The sequence below is a fragment of the Triticum aestivum genome, chromosome 7B (assembly GCF_018294505.1).
Source record: "Triticum aestivum cultivar Chinese Spring chromosome 7B, IWGSC CS RefSeq v2.1, whole genome shotgun sequence".
Classification (NCBI taxonomy): Eukaryota; Viridiplantae; Streptophyta; class Magnoliopsida; order Poales; family Poaceae; genus Triticum; species Triticum aestivum.
In genome coordinates this window covers 46,551,044-46,565,116 of record NC_057813.1, presented here as the reverse complement: position 1 = coordinate 46,565,116, position 14,073 = coordinate 46,551,044, and the positions used below count along the sequence as shown (strand labels likewise).

The window sequence follows — 14,073 nt, the reverse complement described above, 5'->3', positions numbered from 1 at the left end:
AGAATCTAATGAAGTTGATGCCTTCCTTTTCTTCACAGCTGCACACTCTGCAGCCTTGGTCTTCTTTGCATCTGATGCAGATGGAAGGATCGGAGTTGGTGTAGGCGCAGGAGGAGCAAAGGAATTTGGTTCAGTTTCTTCAGGCGCAACCGATGCAGTTGCCCTGACTTCTTCATTTTCTTCAGGCACACCACTAGTGGATGCCCTGGCAATTTCTTCAGCGGCTGGAATGCAGTCATCAGCCCTGGTACTTTCATTTTCTTCAGCAGCCTGATTGTCATCAGCGGTGCTGGCTTGTTCTTCAGTAGGCTGAGCAGATGCGTCAGCCTGAGGATTTTCTTGTTGCGTTGGGGCTGCAACATTTGAAGTGAGTTTATCAGTAATGTTTACAAATCTGACTTTGGCTCCAAGCCAGTCAGCATATTAGCAATCAAATTCATCACTCAGTTGCTTGATTCCAGCTTGCAAGGCAATGAGTTGTTCAGGGGTAAGAGTGAGGACATTGTCCTTGAGGTAGCGCTGCTTCTTGTGCTGCGCTTTCTTCACTCTTCTTCCTTCTTCAAATTTCCACTTCTCTTCTTCAATGTAGGCAATCAAAACATGACTTTGACCAGGAGTGAGGTTCATCTCCGGTAAAGGTGTGTTTGGGTCCTTGTGCCATAAATCGATGAAGTCTAGGATCAACTTCGAATCCAGTAGCATTGGCACATTGCTGCCTTTGGCTCTAGCGGCCCTGGCCTGCCTGTCTCTGATGATTTCAGCAAGTTCTTCATCATTAGCCTCATCGTCATCAGAGGGCACTTGAAAGGCGACCTGCTTCTTGTGGGGACTTGGTTGAAGGCCTCGTCCAGCAGTGGCCTTTTTCTTCAACATAGTGGGGCCATTTGAGGAATTTGGTGCAGCTGAGGAACTTGCAGATGCTCCTGAGGCAATTGAGATGCCTGTAGTCCTTTGACATGTGGCGAGATGCATAGGTGTAGAGGATTTAGTCGGAGCAGCTGAAGACTTTGTCGGAGGAGCTGAGGACTTTGAAGGAGGAGCAGATTGAGGAATTGGCCATGAGGGCTTTGAAGAATCTGGCCATGAGGGCATTGAAGAATCTGGCCATGAGGGCATTGCTGAGGAACTTGGCTGTGAGGGCATTGAGGGTGAAGCACTTGGCTTGTGAGTAGGCTTCTTAGGCATGGGCTTCTTCGGCTTGCTTGCAGAGGCCTCAGCAGTAGTAGTAGCAGCAGCAGAATCTTCATTGAATTTCCTCACTGCTTCCTTTGCTTGTTTGATCAGTTTGGCCTAGCGCTTTGCCCATTCATCAGGATAGTCCTCACCGCTCTTGAGGCTGGTGGGATCTGCCAATTGGCCAGGTGCCAATGGAGGTCTTGGGCATGGAGGGTTGAGAGCGAATTTCTTCATATACTTGGAGTGACATATCTGTAGTCCCTCCATTCCCGTTCCCATCGCCTCTCAATCTTTTGAATACGCACCTTGCGCTGATTTCCACTACAAGAGATCGGGCCTACTGTGACGAGGCAAAAAATGTCATCGAATGGCTAATAACGTCACAAATTACTCCTGAGTGACGTTTTATGGCCGTCACAAGCATCGTCATGGAATCCCCGTCACAGATTACTCCTAGTGACGGCGCGCTCAAAAAAATGTCACCGAAATTGGGACCTTCGGTGACGTTTTCTAGAACGTCAACAACTTTCTACTTCTATGACGATCGATTAATGTCACATGTTAGGAGCAGAGGGGCCATACTGTACCATATTCAATGACAGAGCAATGTCACTGGCTTTATGCAAGACAACATCCGCGCAGATTATCCACCTACTAGCGTACTACATTCATTATTCATGAAGATGACATCATCAAAAATTATTTATTTATTATTAATAATTTACAATGAATTATCAAATCCACCATATTGCGAATGCATATCACAGTAAATATTTAATTCACATCACATTATATAAATAAGTAAAGAGCCAAATCACATTATAAATTGAAATGAAATATAAATCATACTCATAAATAGAAATGACAATAAATAATAGCACCGACTCAAGTTTGGCCTGACAATAGACAAGACGATAAGTGATATCTATAGATAACTAAAAAGACCATATGTGTTGTTCTCATGATTGCAATGTATGATTATACAAACTATCTTTCTATCACAAAAGATGGCCTTCATTCACCATCAGCTTTGGATTATTTGCTTGCTGAGTTGCTTCAGCCAAATCACATGCTCTGTCTTGAACTCCTCCCGGTGCCTATATAAATTAATGAAATACAACAGTGTGTTACATCTTAATGAGATGAAAACATACAAGATAACAAGGTATAAGAATGCCACTAAGAAGCTTACAATCTATGAAATTATGAACCTGAGTACATTATTAGCTAGATTTGCAGCATGAAGATGGGGCGATAAAACAGTAAATTTGTTTGGCAGAATAAGAAGACACAAACTGGTATAAAAAGTTGTCGGTCAAAATAATTTACATGGATCCCCACTGCACTTTTAAGTACTGTGCTACTTAACATATTTCATAATTAGCTGCATAAGTATAGTTGTTTGATGCTTTGGTTAATACACAAGTTTAGATCAGCACATCATAAAAAAAACATAAAAAATAGATCAGTAATGTACTTAGCAAAGCAAACACAAAAATGTTTTTAGTAAGGAGTGGCATCCATTCAATATTGAACAATCTCAGAATGATTTAATATCTAAACTCTAAAGGTCGCCACCAGACCATCGCAGGCCACCTTATTCCTATTAAGTCTGTGTTTTCTCATATCTGAATTGATTTAGACATGCTACGAATTTGGCCGTTCATCACCTTAGATGCAACTAAGTGCCATAAGCAACTAGTACTAGTACAGTAGACTACAGTATTTGAATCTATTGTGTGCTTGCTCATCTTCTCCAGCAGCTACAGCTACTTGTGTACTTGCACTACAGTTGTACGATGCTTGATGCTTCCTCATTCTAAATACAACAAATAAAAATACAAATTATGGGCAAAGGAAGGACACAATGAGCTTAAATGTTAAGCATACACAACCAGGTAAGGAATTGTCAAGTACTGGACTGTAAAAAAATAGGAAGTGGAGAAGCAAGTAGTAAAAAGATTAAGCTTCAGACTGTACCAACATTGCAAGGCCGATAAGATTATCTTGATATTGCAAACTTAACCTACTACCTACAGTGAGCAGTCAATTAATATTTAATGCACCTGCATTATAGTGGAATAAAACAGAAGAGAAACAATATACTGACAAGTGATCGCATGGAGAAAAAATATTACAGAATTAACATAATAACTTTCTCTTTCACCGAGCAGTATTAGCATCTGAATAAACCTTTTAATATACAGATTTTACAGTACCTAGCAACTAAGAAGACATGGTATGGCCCATGATAGGAGCCCTCAACATATGTTTAACTTATTAACTATTATCATAGAATATTAATTTCTTGTGCATATAGCTTCTAATAAAAGGCTATTCCTAATACAGTTTCATTGTTAATACTCTGGACACAGAGTGTAGTCACACATTAGATGTTCTTGAGCATGCTGGAGATTGAATGATCTTGCAGCATAAAAGGGAAACCTGCGTTGAAATTATTCATCGTAGAAATTTAGAGAAAGGCAGGACCATAGAAGTATAAACCAATAAGAATGACATTGATCTTACATTCTTACTCCTCATCTAGATTAACTGCAACCAGGGAGAGGTGATCTGAAGTAGGTCGTTAGAAGAATCAAATTCCAAATCACAAATGTTACATCAGGAAATTATAGAAGAAAAAAAGTAAGCAGCGAAATTTTACCATCAAATAGTTGGAAGGGGACCAGATCTGATGGTGCTACACGCGGGTTCCTTGAAGAGTTTCCAACTCATCCCCTGGCCTCTTTGCATCGTCGGGTTGCCTCTCCCAAACCTGATCTCTCCGCCGCCGCTGTCTTGTTGGTTCGTCAGACGAAGCTGATCTTCAAGTAGTTGATGGTGGCGGGAGGGTGAGGCAGCGGCCGGATCATGGTGAGGCACGAGGTGAGAAACGAAGCTGGGCAAGGCGCCGGAGATGGAGAGAGCGATGGTCTTGAGCCATCCAAGAAGTGGCGGTGGAGGTTGCATGGAGGTCGAACCAGACAGCAAATGTCGCAGGCTGGTGTCGGTGTAGTGGTGCCTGGGGACGTGGCATCGAACAGAGAGAGGGTGGCGCGGCGGACCAGAGGGCAGAGGAGGGGAGGGATTTTGGGTGGCGCTGCTGGCGGCGACTGACTTGGAGGCGCCGCCGGTGAGAGGAGATCCGAGTCAGGTGGGAGTGGGCACGGGTGTATTTGGGGATTTTTTAGACTAGGGTTTTATTTGGACGCACAGAACGTGGCAGCTAGCGCCTAATTGGCTGACCGGCTCGTGTAGCTAAATTCTAGGAGCAGCATTGTTTTCCGTTTAAAAGGTGGGTGGAGATCATGGTGTTCGCCGGATCAAACTTCTGTAGATAAGATAGTCTCAAACTCCTGTAGCTAGCTTCAAGTTTGTTGCCCGGCGACTACATGTTTATAGACAAGTTTGTCTCAGAAAAAAAGATAAGAATAAAAAATTTCTCATCGACTCTCATATTTTCATTTTAACCTTTGAGATAGAAATGAAACAACATTAGCTCATGAACTATTCCAATTTAAGTTTTTTTTGCCTACCCACTAACTAATTATTATATCATATATAGATATAAAAGCAAAATGAAGTTTTCTCATTTTGATTATTGATTTTTTTCTTCTTATTTCCCTTCACTCCCTTATTTCCATTTTTATTTTGGAGATAAGCAAAATCAGCTCATAAACGCCCACTATCTATTTATATTAGAAAGAACAAAATAACGTTTTTCATTACAAAATATAATTATGATAAATATATCCATGGCCACTACCTATTTATATTACTATATCGAACAAAATAATTACAGTCCTCCACAGATTTGAAAAAACTATGCCGAGTCACACCGGCAACACTGACGCATGGGTCCTACCGCTCAATAACCCATGAACTAGCTACGGCGGGTCCCACTACAATATGTTACATGAAAAAAATGATCTTCACACATTCATAGTACTCGGTGACTCTAGTAGGTTAGTCACGGAAATTACAAAAATGTCATAGAAATTGATAGCCAGGTGTGCTGAATGGCCGAGGCAATCCAGTGACGCTTATGGTCACCGATTTGTGGTAACCGGTGACGCCACCTATGAAACATCACACATTAGGAATTTGTGTGACGTTGGACACCATCGTCACGAGGATTTTCGTCACAGTATCTCGATTTTGTTGTAGTGTTCTATCCTCCTCAGGGGGTGTGCAGTACCCAACATAAATGTCATCAGGGATTTCTAATGTTGTGTTGACCTCAAGCCTCTTTCCACCCTTCTGTGGCTTCTTACCGTCAGCCATTTTCTTCAACTGAGGAATATGAACAACTGAAGTTTCTGAAGAGGTATGCAACTTTTCTTCAAGGAATGCTGCAAATGAGTTAAGTTGATGAGAACCTAGTGATTTAGCAGCAGACATGTGTACCTGTGAATATAGTATAGTTGCGAGGAATTTGGAGAGGTCATATGCGTTCTCAGAAGGTTTTTCAAAAAGGATAAGTTTGAGGAATTTGACAAGATGAGTCTTGAGGAATTTCACTAAGCATGCTTTGTCTTAGGTTCCAGAGTTGTATAGATCAAAGATCCACACAATTGAGGAATCTTGAAGAAAATCATTGCTTAGAGAAACGAATCAAGAGCAATGACATGTGAGGTGTTCAGTGTGTGAAGATTTCAAGAATAAACACCTTTGAAGATTTTCAAGAAAACATTCAAATCAAAGAGGGTAGTAAAAGTAACTTTTAATTACCCTTGATGAAGAACACGACGAACTAGGAAGTGTAGATGTGAAGTTCGTCAGCTCAGATCTTCCACGCCCTAACTCAGCAGAGGAAGACAGCTATGCCAGCGGCGGAGTGAAGAAATCCGCAATCGGCGCGAGTACGACGGTGACGAGGTCAAGGCAGTGAAGCTCTTCCTCACCGGCGATGATGAAGTAGCGGCGGCGCTAGGGTTTGAGAAGCTCGAGCGGGTGTGAGAATGAGCGGAGTAAAAACAAAGTGAGGAAGAGGAGGGGGGATATTTATAGTCAAAGTAAAAAACTATACGCCCGAAGAAATTAGACGAACGTGCCCCTGACCCTTCTCATTCGCTTGACATGTGTCACCCACATACTGAGAGGTGGCGATCGTGTAAGATCGTGGGTGAATAGATAAGTATTGTCATGGGATGTGGAACGGTTTGAGCGGCAAAGCCGAAAATTTTGATAAGATAAGTTAAAAGTTCCGTTAGCAATTTCTTCAGCTGACAAGGACACATTGAAGATTTTGAACGAGTTTCAAATAGAACGCACATGAAGAATTTGTGAATAGACTTGGTTGAGTTTAGCATAGAGGGGGAAGGGTCTGATCACATTCACTTAGCGGAAAAATCAACTTGAAGAATTAGCAATAAGTGAATGCTGTAGAGGACATAAACTCATAAATTTATATATTCAAATAAAGAACAATGCCAGAAAGAGTGAAGACAATGCAAAGTTGAAGAATTTGAAAAACTGAGGAATTTCAAAAACGAAGAAAAACTCAAATTGAAGATTTTCAACTTTGGTTGGTGGCAACCCACCGTATAAGAAAGCTAATTTCAGACACCGCATACAATTATCGTAGGGCTCTGAGAGTCAATTTCTTCATTAATTTCTTCACACTTAGAGGGTTAGTCTTCATTGGTTGAAGAAAAATGTTACTTTGTGTGTTGCGCATCTAAGTCATCAAGTCAGCATAAGTGTTAAGATGTGTGTCCTTTTCAGAGAACATTAGAAGATTCTAGGATATTTAGCTCACACCGCAACTTGCTAAATCTCTTCTCATCCAAGGGCTTAGTGAAGATATCGGCCAGCTGGTCTTTAGTGCTTGCATGGTCGATGGAGATGTCGCCCTTCAACACATGATCACGAAGAAAATGATGACGAATCTGGATGTGCTTTGTCTTCGAGTGCTGAACTGGGTTATGAGCAATCTTGATAGCGCTCTCATTGTCGTAGTAGAGAGGCACATTCTTCACGTTGATGCCATAGTCCTTGAGGGTTTGCTTCATCCATAGTAATTGAGCACAGCATGATCCAGCAGCAATGTACTCAGCTTCTGCAGTGGAGAGTGATATGCAGTTCTGTTTCTTCGAGGACCAAAAGACCAAAGATCGTCCGAGGAAATGGCATGTGCCTGATGTTGACTTGCGGTCCACACGATCACCAGCATAGTCAGAGTTTGAATATTCAATGAGATCAAATGAAGAGCCTTTGGGATACCATAATCCAAGTGTTGGTGTGTGAGCTAGATATCGAAGAATATGCTTCACAGCTTTATGGTGTGATTCCTTCTGTGTAGCTTGAAATCGGGCACACATGAAAACATTAAGCATAATATACGGCCTAGATGCACATAGGTACAATAAAGAGCCAATCATGGAGCAGTATACCTTTTGATCGAAGTCTTTACCGTTTTCATCAGTGCATAGATGGCCATTTGTGGGCATTGAAATTTTGACCCCTTTGCAATCTTGCATGCCGAATTTCCTCAATACATCTTTGAGGTATTTCTCCTGAGATATGAATATGCCATTGCGCTGTTAACGAATTTGAAGACCTAAAAAGAATTTCAATTCTCCCATCATAGACATTTGATATTCTTCACTCATCATATAGCCAAATTCATCACTGTAACTTTGGTCAGTACAGCCAAAAATTGATCATCAACATAAATTTGGCACACAAACAATTCACCATCATAAGATTTAGTGAAAAGAGTTGGGTCGAGTGAACCGGGTTTGAAGCCTTTCTTCATGAGTAATTCCTTCAAAGTATCATACCACGCCCGAGGGGCCTGCTTGAGGCCATACAGGGCCTTATTGAGTCTGAAGACTTTGTCAGGATGCTTTGGATCTTCAAAACCCGGGGGTTGAGCAACATATACTTCTTCATCAAGCTTACCATTGAGGAATGCACTTTTCACATCCATTTGTTGTAAGATGATATCATGATGACTAGCATAAGCAAGTAATGTGCGAATAGCCTCAAGTCTAGCAACAGGTGCAAAAGTTCCATTGAAATCAATTCCTTCAACCTGTGTGTAGCCTTGAGCTACAAGCCGTGCCTTATTCCTCACCACAAGGCCATTTTCATCTTGCTTGTTGTGGTAGATCCACTTTGTGCCAATGATGTTGTATTTGCGAGGATCTGGATGTTTGACCAGTTCCCAGACGTTGTTGAGCTTGAACTAATGCAATTCTTCTTGCATAGCTTGAATCCACCCAGGCTCCAGAAATGCTTCATCTACCTTAGTGGGCTCTCTGATAGAGACAAAAGCAAAGTGCCCACAAAAGTTAGACAAATGTGAAGCTTTTGAGTGTGTGAGAGGACCTGGTGCTTCAATGTCATCGATGATCTTCTCGACTTGCACTTCGTTTGCAATCCGAGGATGAGCGGGTTGTCTTTGAGGAATTTGATCCGCATTTTCTCAGGAGCATTTTCCTCGGAACCATTTTCTTCAGGTGCGCCAGCTCGACGTTCTTCATGTTCTGGAATGAATTCTTTAACAGATTCTTCGGTAGGAATGACATCCTCAGTAGCCTTGAACTTGATAGATGCCTCAGGTGCTGGTTCATCTAACACAGAAGTAGGTGCTCTCTTTGCGAGCCATTAGTTTCATCGAACCGCACATCTACAGTTTCAACAACCTTGTGGAGAACGTTGTTGAAGACTTTGTAGGTGTGCGAGTCCTTTCCGTAACCAAGCATAAAACCCTCATGTGCTTTCGATGCAAATTTAGAATTGTGATGAGGATCTCTAATCCAACATTTAGCACCTAAGACTTTGAAGTAACTCACATTGGTTTTCTTGTCAGTGAGGAGTTCATAAGCAGTCTTCTTGAAGAATTTGTGAAGATATACTTTGTTGATGATGTGGCACGCAGTATCAATTGCCTCAATCCAGAATCGATGAGGCGTCTTGTATTCGTCAAGCATAGTGCAAGCCATCTCAACAAGAGTTCTATTTTTGTGCTCCACGACGCCATTCTGCTAAGGAGTATAAGGAGTAGATAACTCATGAGTAATACCAAGTTCATCAAGATAGTCATCAAGACCGGAATTCTTGAACTCAGTCCCATTGTCACTTCTGATGTGCTTGATCTTCACACCAAAGTTGGTTGAAGCCCTCGAGGAAAATCGTTTGAAGACTTCTTGCACCTCATGTTTGTACGTGACAATGTGCACCCATGTGTAACGAGAATAATCATCAACAATAACAAAGCCATATAGAGATGCATCATTTGTAACAGCAGAACAATGATTAGGACCAAAGAGATCCATGTGAAGCAATTCAGATGGTCAAGTGGTAGTCATGATAGTCTTCGCTGGATGCTTGGCCTTTATCATCTTTCCAGCTTCACAGGCTCCGCATAAGTGATCCTTGAGGAATTTGACATTCTCAATGCCAATGACATGCTTCTTCTTCGCAAGCGTGTGCAAATTCCTCATGCCAGCATGCCCAAGTCATCAATGCCATAGGCAGCCTTCTAAAGCTTTTGCAACTAGGCATACGATTGGTTGTGGTCCTGTAGAGAAATCAACAATGTACAGGTATCCTCTCCTAAAGCCTTCGAAGACTTTGGAATTGTCAGCTTCCATGATCACAACACAACGATATTTGCCAAAGAGAACAACCATATCGAGATCACAAAGCATTGAGACAGACATGAGGTTGTATCCTAAGGACTCGACAAGCATGACTTTGTCCATGTGTCAATCCTTTGAGATCGCAACCTTACCTAGACCCAATACCTGACTTTTGCCTTTGTCAGCGAAGATGATATGCTTCAGATGTGACGGTGATAACGGAGCATCCATCAATAGATTTTTGTCACCAGTCATGTGATTTGTACATCCACTATCGAGGACCCACTCATTGGCTTTGGGTTGATCATCCTGCAGATGAATTAGTGCATCTTACGAACTCATATACTTCATCAGTGAAGAATATGACATCAATATCATCAGATCAATCTCATCAAGCAAAAGAACAGACAAAACAGTTGAGGACGTGTGAAATGAAAGTTCATTTCATCATGATTAGCCTGCGTCCTTTCAGGCACTGTCCAGGTCTCCAGCAAATTCTTCAGGCGTTTTGAGCACGTATGGAGACCTGACCGTGCATAAGAGATTAGTTCTTTTTCTTCACCACCCACATCTGAAGGGGTGCCAAAGAATACATCACTCTGCGAGCACCATATGAGAAGGGTGGCATAGAAGCCAGTCGACTTTGTTTCACATAAGAGGGGTTAGGATAAGCATATGAATAAGCAGAGAAATTCTTCGAGGACTTATGAACATAATGGTTGGAAGAATAATTCTCATATTCATAGCCCTTAGCTCTTCCCTGCGAAACAGAGGAATTAGCACGATGATTATCATATGAGGATTTTGATCCTTTTGAGGAATTTGATCCACGTGAGGAATTTGGTCCGTATGAGGACTTGGATCCATATGAAGAATTTGATCTGGAGTTCCTATTCTTCACAGGTGGTGTCATGAGGACATTCACCTGAAGAATTTCAAGGCAACTTTTGGGAACCCAGATTTTCTTCATAGGGGAACCGTTCCTGCAGTTAGTGCCAACATATCTAGCAAATACTTCACCATTCTGGTTTTTGAACAGTTTATAGTTGGAGTCAAATGACTCATCAGAAGAGTGAGGAGAATCACATGTAAAGCCAGATAAATTGGATGGATCAACTGGAGGTCCCTTTGCAGCAACCCATGAGGTTTTGGGGTACTGCTCAGGCTTCCAATATGTTACATCAGCATTGAGTTTCCTCTCAAAGGCAATACCCTCTTTCCTAGGGTTCCTGGTGAGGATCTGCTTTTTAAGCACATCACAAAGAGTCTGATGCCCTTTGAGGCTTTTGTACATGCCTGTCATGTACAATTCCTTCAGCCCTGCATCATCAGTGATACTAGCAATGTCCTCAGATGAGGAATTAGTGATAGCAGAGACAGATGAGGAATTTGTAGCATTAGAAACATTTGAACATTCAGGTGAAGAATTAGCAGTTTCACGTTCAATGCACTTCAAACATGGAGGAACAAATTCTTCCTGAGTAGCGCTGATTTGTTGAGCAAGTAATGAATCGCGCTCCTTCTAAAGATCTTCATAACTCACTCTTAGCTTCTCAAGGTCTTGTTTTCTTTGAAGAAATTCATAAGAAAGCTTCTCGTGATCAGATAAGAGAGTGTTATGATGACCTTGAAGGGTGTCAAACTTGGACTGAAGCGTCTGAAGACTTTCAGACAAAGCTTTCGACCGATACATTTCCTCACCCAACATATCATCGCCCTTATTTAGCATGTATTGAACCTTTTCCAAAGCTCTTTCTTGTTTAGTGGCAAGGGAAGTAAGTTTGACATAGCTGGGGCCAAATTCATCACCTAATTCATCATCACTAGATTCGAAAAGTAGCATTTAGTTACCTTAGCACCCTTTGCCATAAGGCACTGTGAAGAGGATGATGATTCAGGTGCGAAAGTCATCTCCTTGAGAGAATCCTTGAAATCCTCAAACCAAGGATCATGACGAGTACGATGACCTTCGTAGACCTCAGAGAGCCGGTCTCAGATTAGCTTCGCGTGATTGAGATGCATGACGTTCCTGAACTGATTTTGGGACAAACAGGAGCAGATGACATCCTTCGCTGTGAGGTTGAGTAGAGTGTACTTGCGAATGTCATCAACCTCCGCCATCTTGCATAGATCGGTAAGACCAATCTCAATGACGGTCCACAGTTCGTTGTTCATTGCCATGAGTCGCTTCTTCATCATGGCCTTCCACCAGGGATACTCATGACCGTCAAGGATGGGGCAGGATACATTCCTCATTCCTGCAGTCGACATAACTAAAACTCCAGGCGGTTAAACCAAAATCACACAGAATAAGGGAGTACCTTGCTCTAATACCAATTGAAAGCACGTTATATCGACTAGAGGGGGGGTGAATAGGCGATTTTTATGAATTCTTCACTAAGGAACTTTCTAGCGAGGAAATTCCTAAATGAAGAACTACTTGACTCGGAGTAAGTAATCAAAAGTAAACATAGCAGAACACAAGCATAGTCATCATGATGAAATAAAGACAACCACAGAGTACAGAAAGCGTAAGCACAGGATAACGCAGGATGAAGATGGACAGACTGAAGAAATTGAACTGAGGAAATTGAGAAAGTCTTCAGTCAATGTCTTCAAACAGATATGAACAATCACACAACAACTGAAATGAGGAAATTAAAGAGTTGAGGAAATAGAACTAGTAAGCTTGGTGAAGACAATGATTTGGTAGACCAGTTCCAACTGCTGTCTCAGTTGTACGTCTGGTTGGAGCGGCTAGGTATTTAAACCTGAGGACACATAGTCCCGGACACACAGTCCTCACCGTATTATCCTTGAGCTAAGGTCACACAGACATCACCCAATCACTCGTGGTAAGTCTTCAGGTGACTTCCAAACCTTCACAGACTCGGTCACTCGGCGATCCACAATTCCTCTTGGATGCTCTAGACCATGATGCTTAACCGTCTGGAAGAAGCACAGTCTTCAAAGGTAACAAGCGTCGAATCCACGCAGGATCAATCTCTTCAGTGATGCTCAATCACTTTGTGTTTGTAGGTGTGTTTGGGTTTGGGTTTTCCTCACTTGATGATTTTCGCTCAAAGTCCTTGATAACCCACAAGTATAGGGGATCGCAACAGTTTTCGAGGGTAGAATATTCAACCCAAATTTATTGATTCGACACAAAGGGAGCCAAAGAATATTCTCAAGTATTAGCAGCTGAGTTGTCAATTCAACCACACCTGGAAACTTAGTATCTGCAGCAGAGTGTTTAGTAGCAACGTAATATGATAGTGGTGGTAACGTTAACAAAAGTAAAGACAGTAAAAGTAATGTTTTTGGTATTTTGTTGTGATTGTAACAGTAGCAACGGAAAAGTAAATAAGAGAGAACCAGTATATGGAAAACTCGTAAGCACCGGATCAGTGATGGATAATTATGCCGGATGTGGTTCGTCATGTAACAGTCATAACATAGGGTGACACAGAACTAGCTCCAGTTCATCAATGTAATGTAGGCATGTATTCCGTATATAGTCATACATGCTTATGGAAAAGAACTTGCATGACATCTTTTGTCCTACCCTCCCGTGGCAGCGGAGACCTATTGGAAACTAAGGGATATTAAGGCCTCCTTTTAATAGAGAACCGGAACAAAGCATTAGCACATAGTGAATACATGAACTCCTCAAACTATGGTCATCACCGGGAGTGGTCCCGATTATTGTCACTTCGGGGTTGCCGAATCATAACAGATAGTAGGTGACTATAGACTTGCAAGATAGGATCAAGAACACACATATATTCATGAAAACATAATAGGTTTAGATCTGAAATCATGGCACTCAGGCCCTAGTGACAAGCATTAAGCATAGCAAAGTCATAGCAACATCAATCTCAGAACATAATGGATACTAGGGATCAAACCCTAACAAAACTAACTCGATTACATGATAAATCTCATCCAACCCATCACCGTCCAGCAAGCCTACGATGGAATTACTCACGCACGGCGGTGAGCATCATGAAATTGGTGATGGAGGATGGTTGATGATGACGACGGCGATGAATCCCCCTCTCCGGAGCCCCGAACAGACTACAGATCAGCCCTCCTGAGAGAGATTAGGGCTTGGCGGCGGCTTCGTATCGTAAAACGCGATGATTTCTTCTCTCTGATTTTTTTCTCCCCGAAAGCCAATATATGGAGTTGGAGTTGGCGTCAGAGGGCCACCAGGGGGCCCACAAGGTAGGGGGCATGCCCAGGGGGGTGCGCCCCCCACCCTCGTGATAGGGTGTGGGCCCCCTGGTCTTCATCTTTGGTGAGG

General features: G+C 42.1%; 1 long non-coding RNA gene across 2 annotated transcripts; it reads right to left on the bottom strand.

Annotated features, from left to right (window-relative positions):
* Positions 1-1,995: 1,995 nt before the first annotated feature.
* LOC123159428 (uncharacterized) lies at positions 1,996-4,444 on the bottom strand. Of its 2 annotated transcripts, XR_006479692.1 has the most exons (4): positions 3,842-4,444; positions 3,706-3,750; positions 3,157-3,209; positions 1,996-2,273 (listed from the first exon to the last, which is right to left on the bottom strand). It is a non-coding gene; the product is annotated as an uncharacterized lncRNA (long non-coding RNA). The 2 variants fall into 2 exon arrangements; XR_006479691.1 differs by lacking the exons at positions 1,996-2,273; positions 3,157-3,209 and adding an exon at positions 3,221-3,621.
* Positions 4,445-14,073: the final 9,629 nt, after the last annotated feature.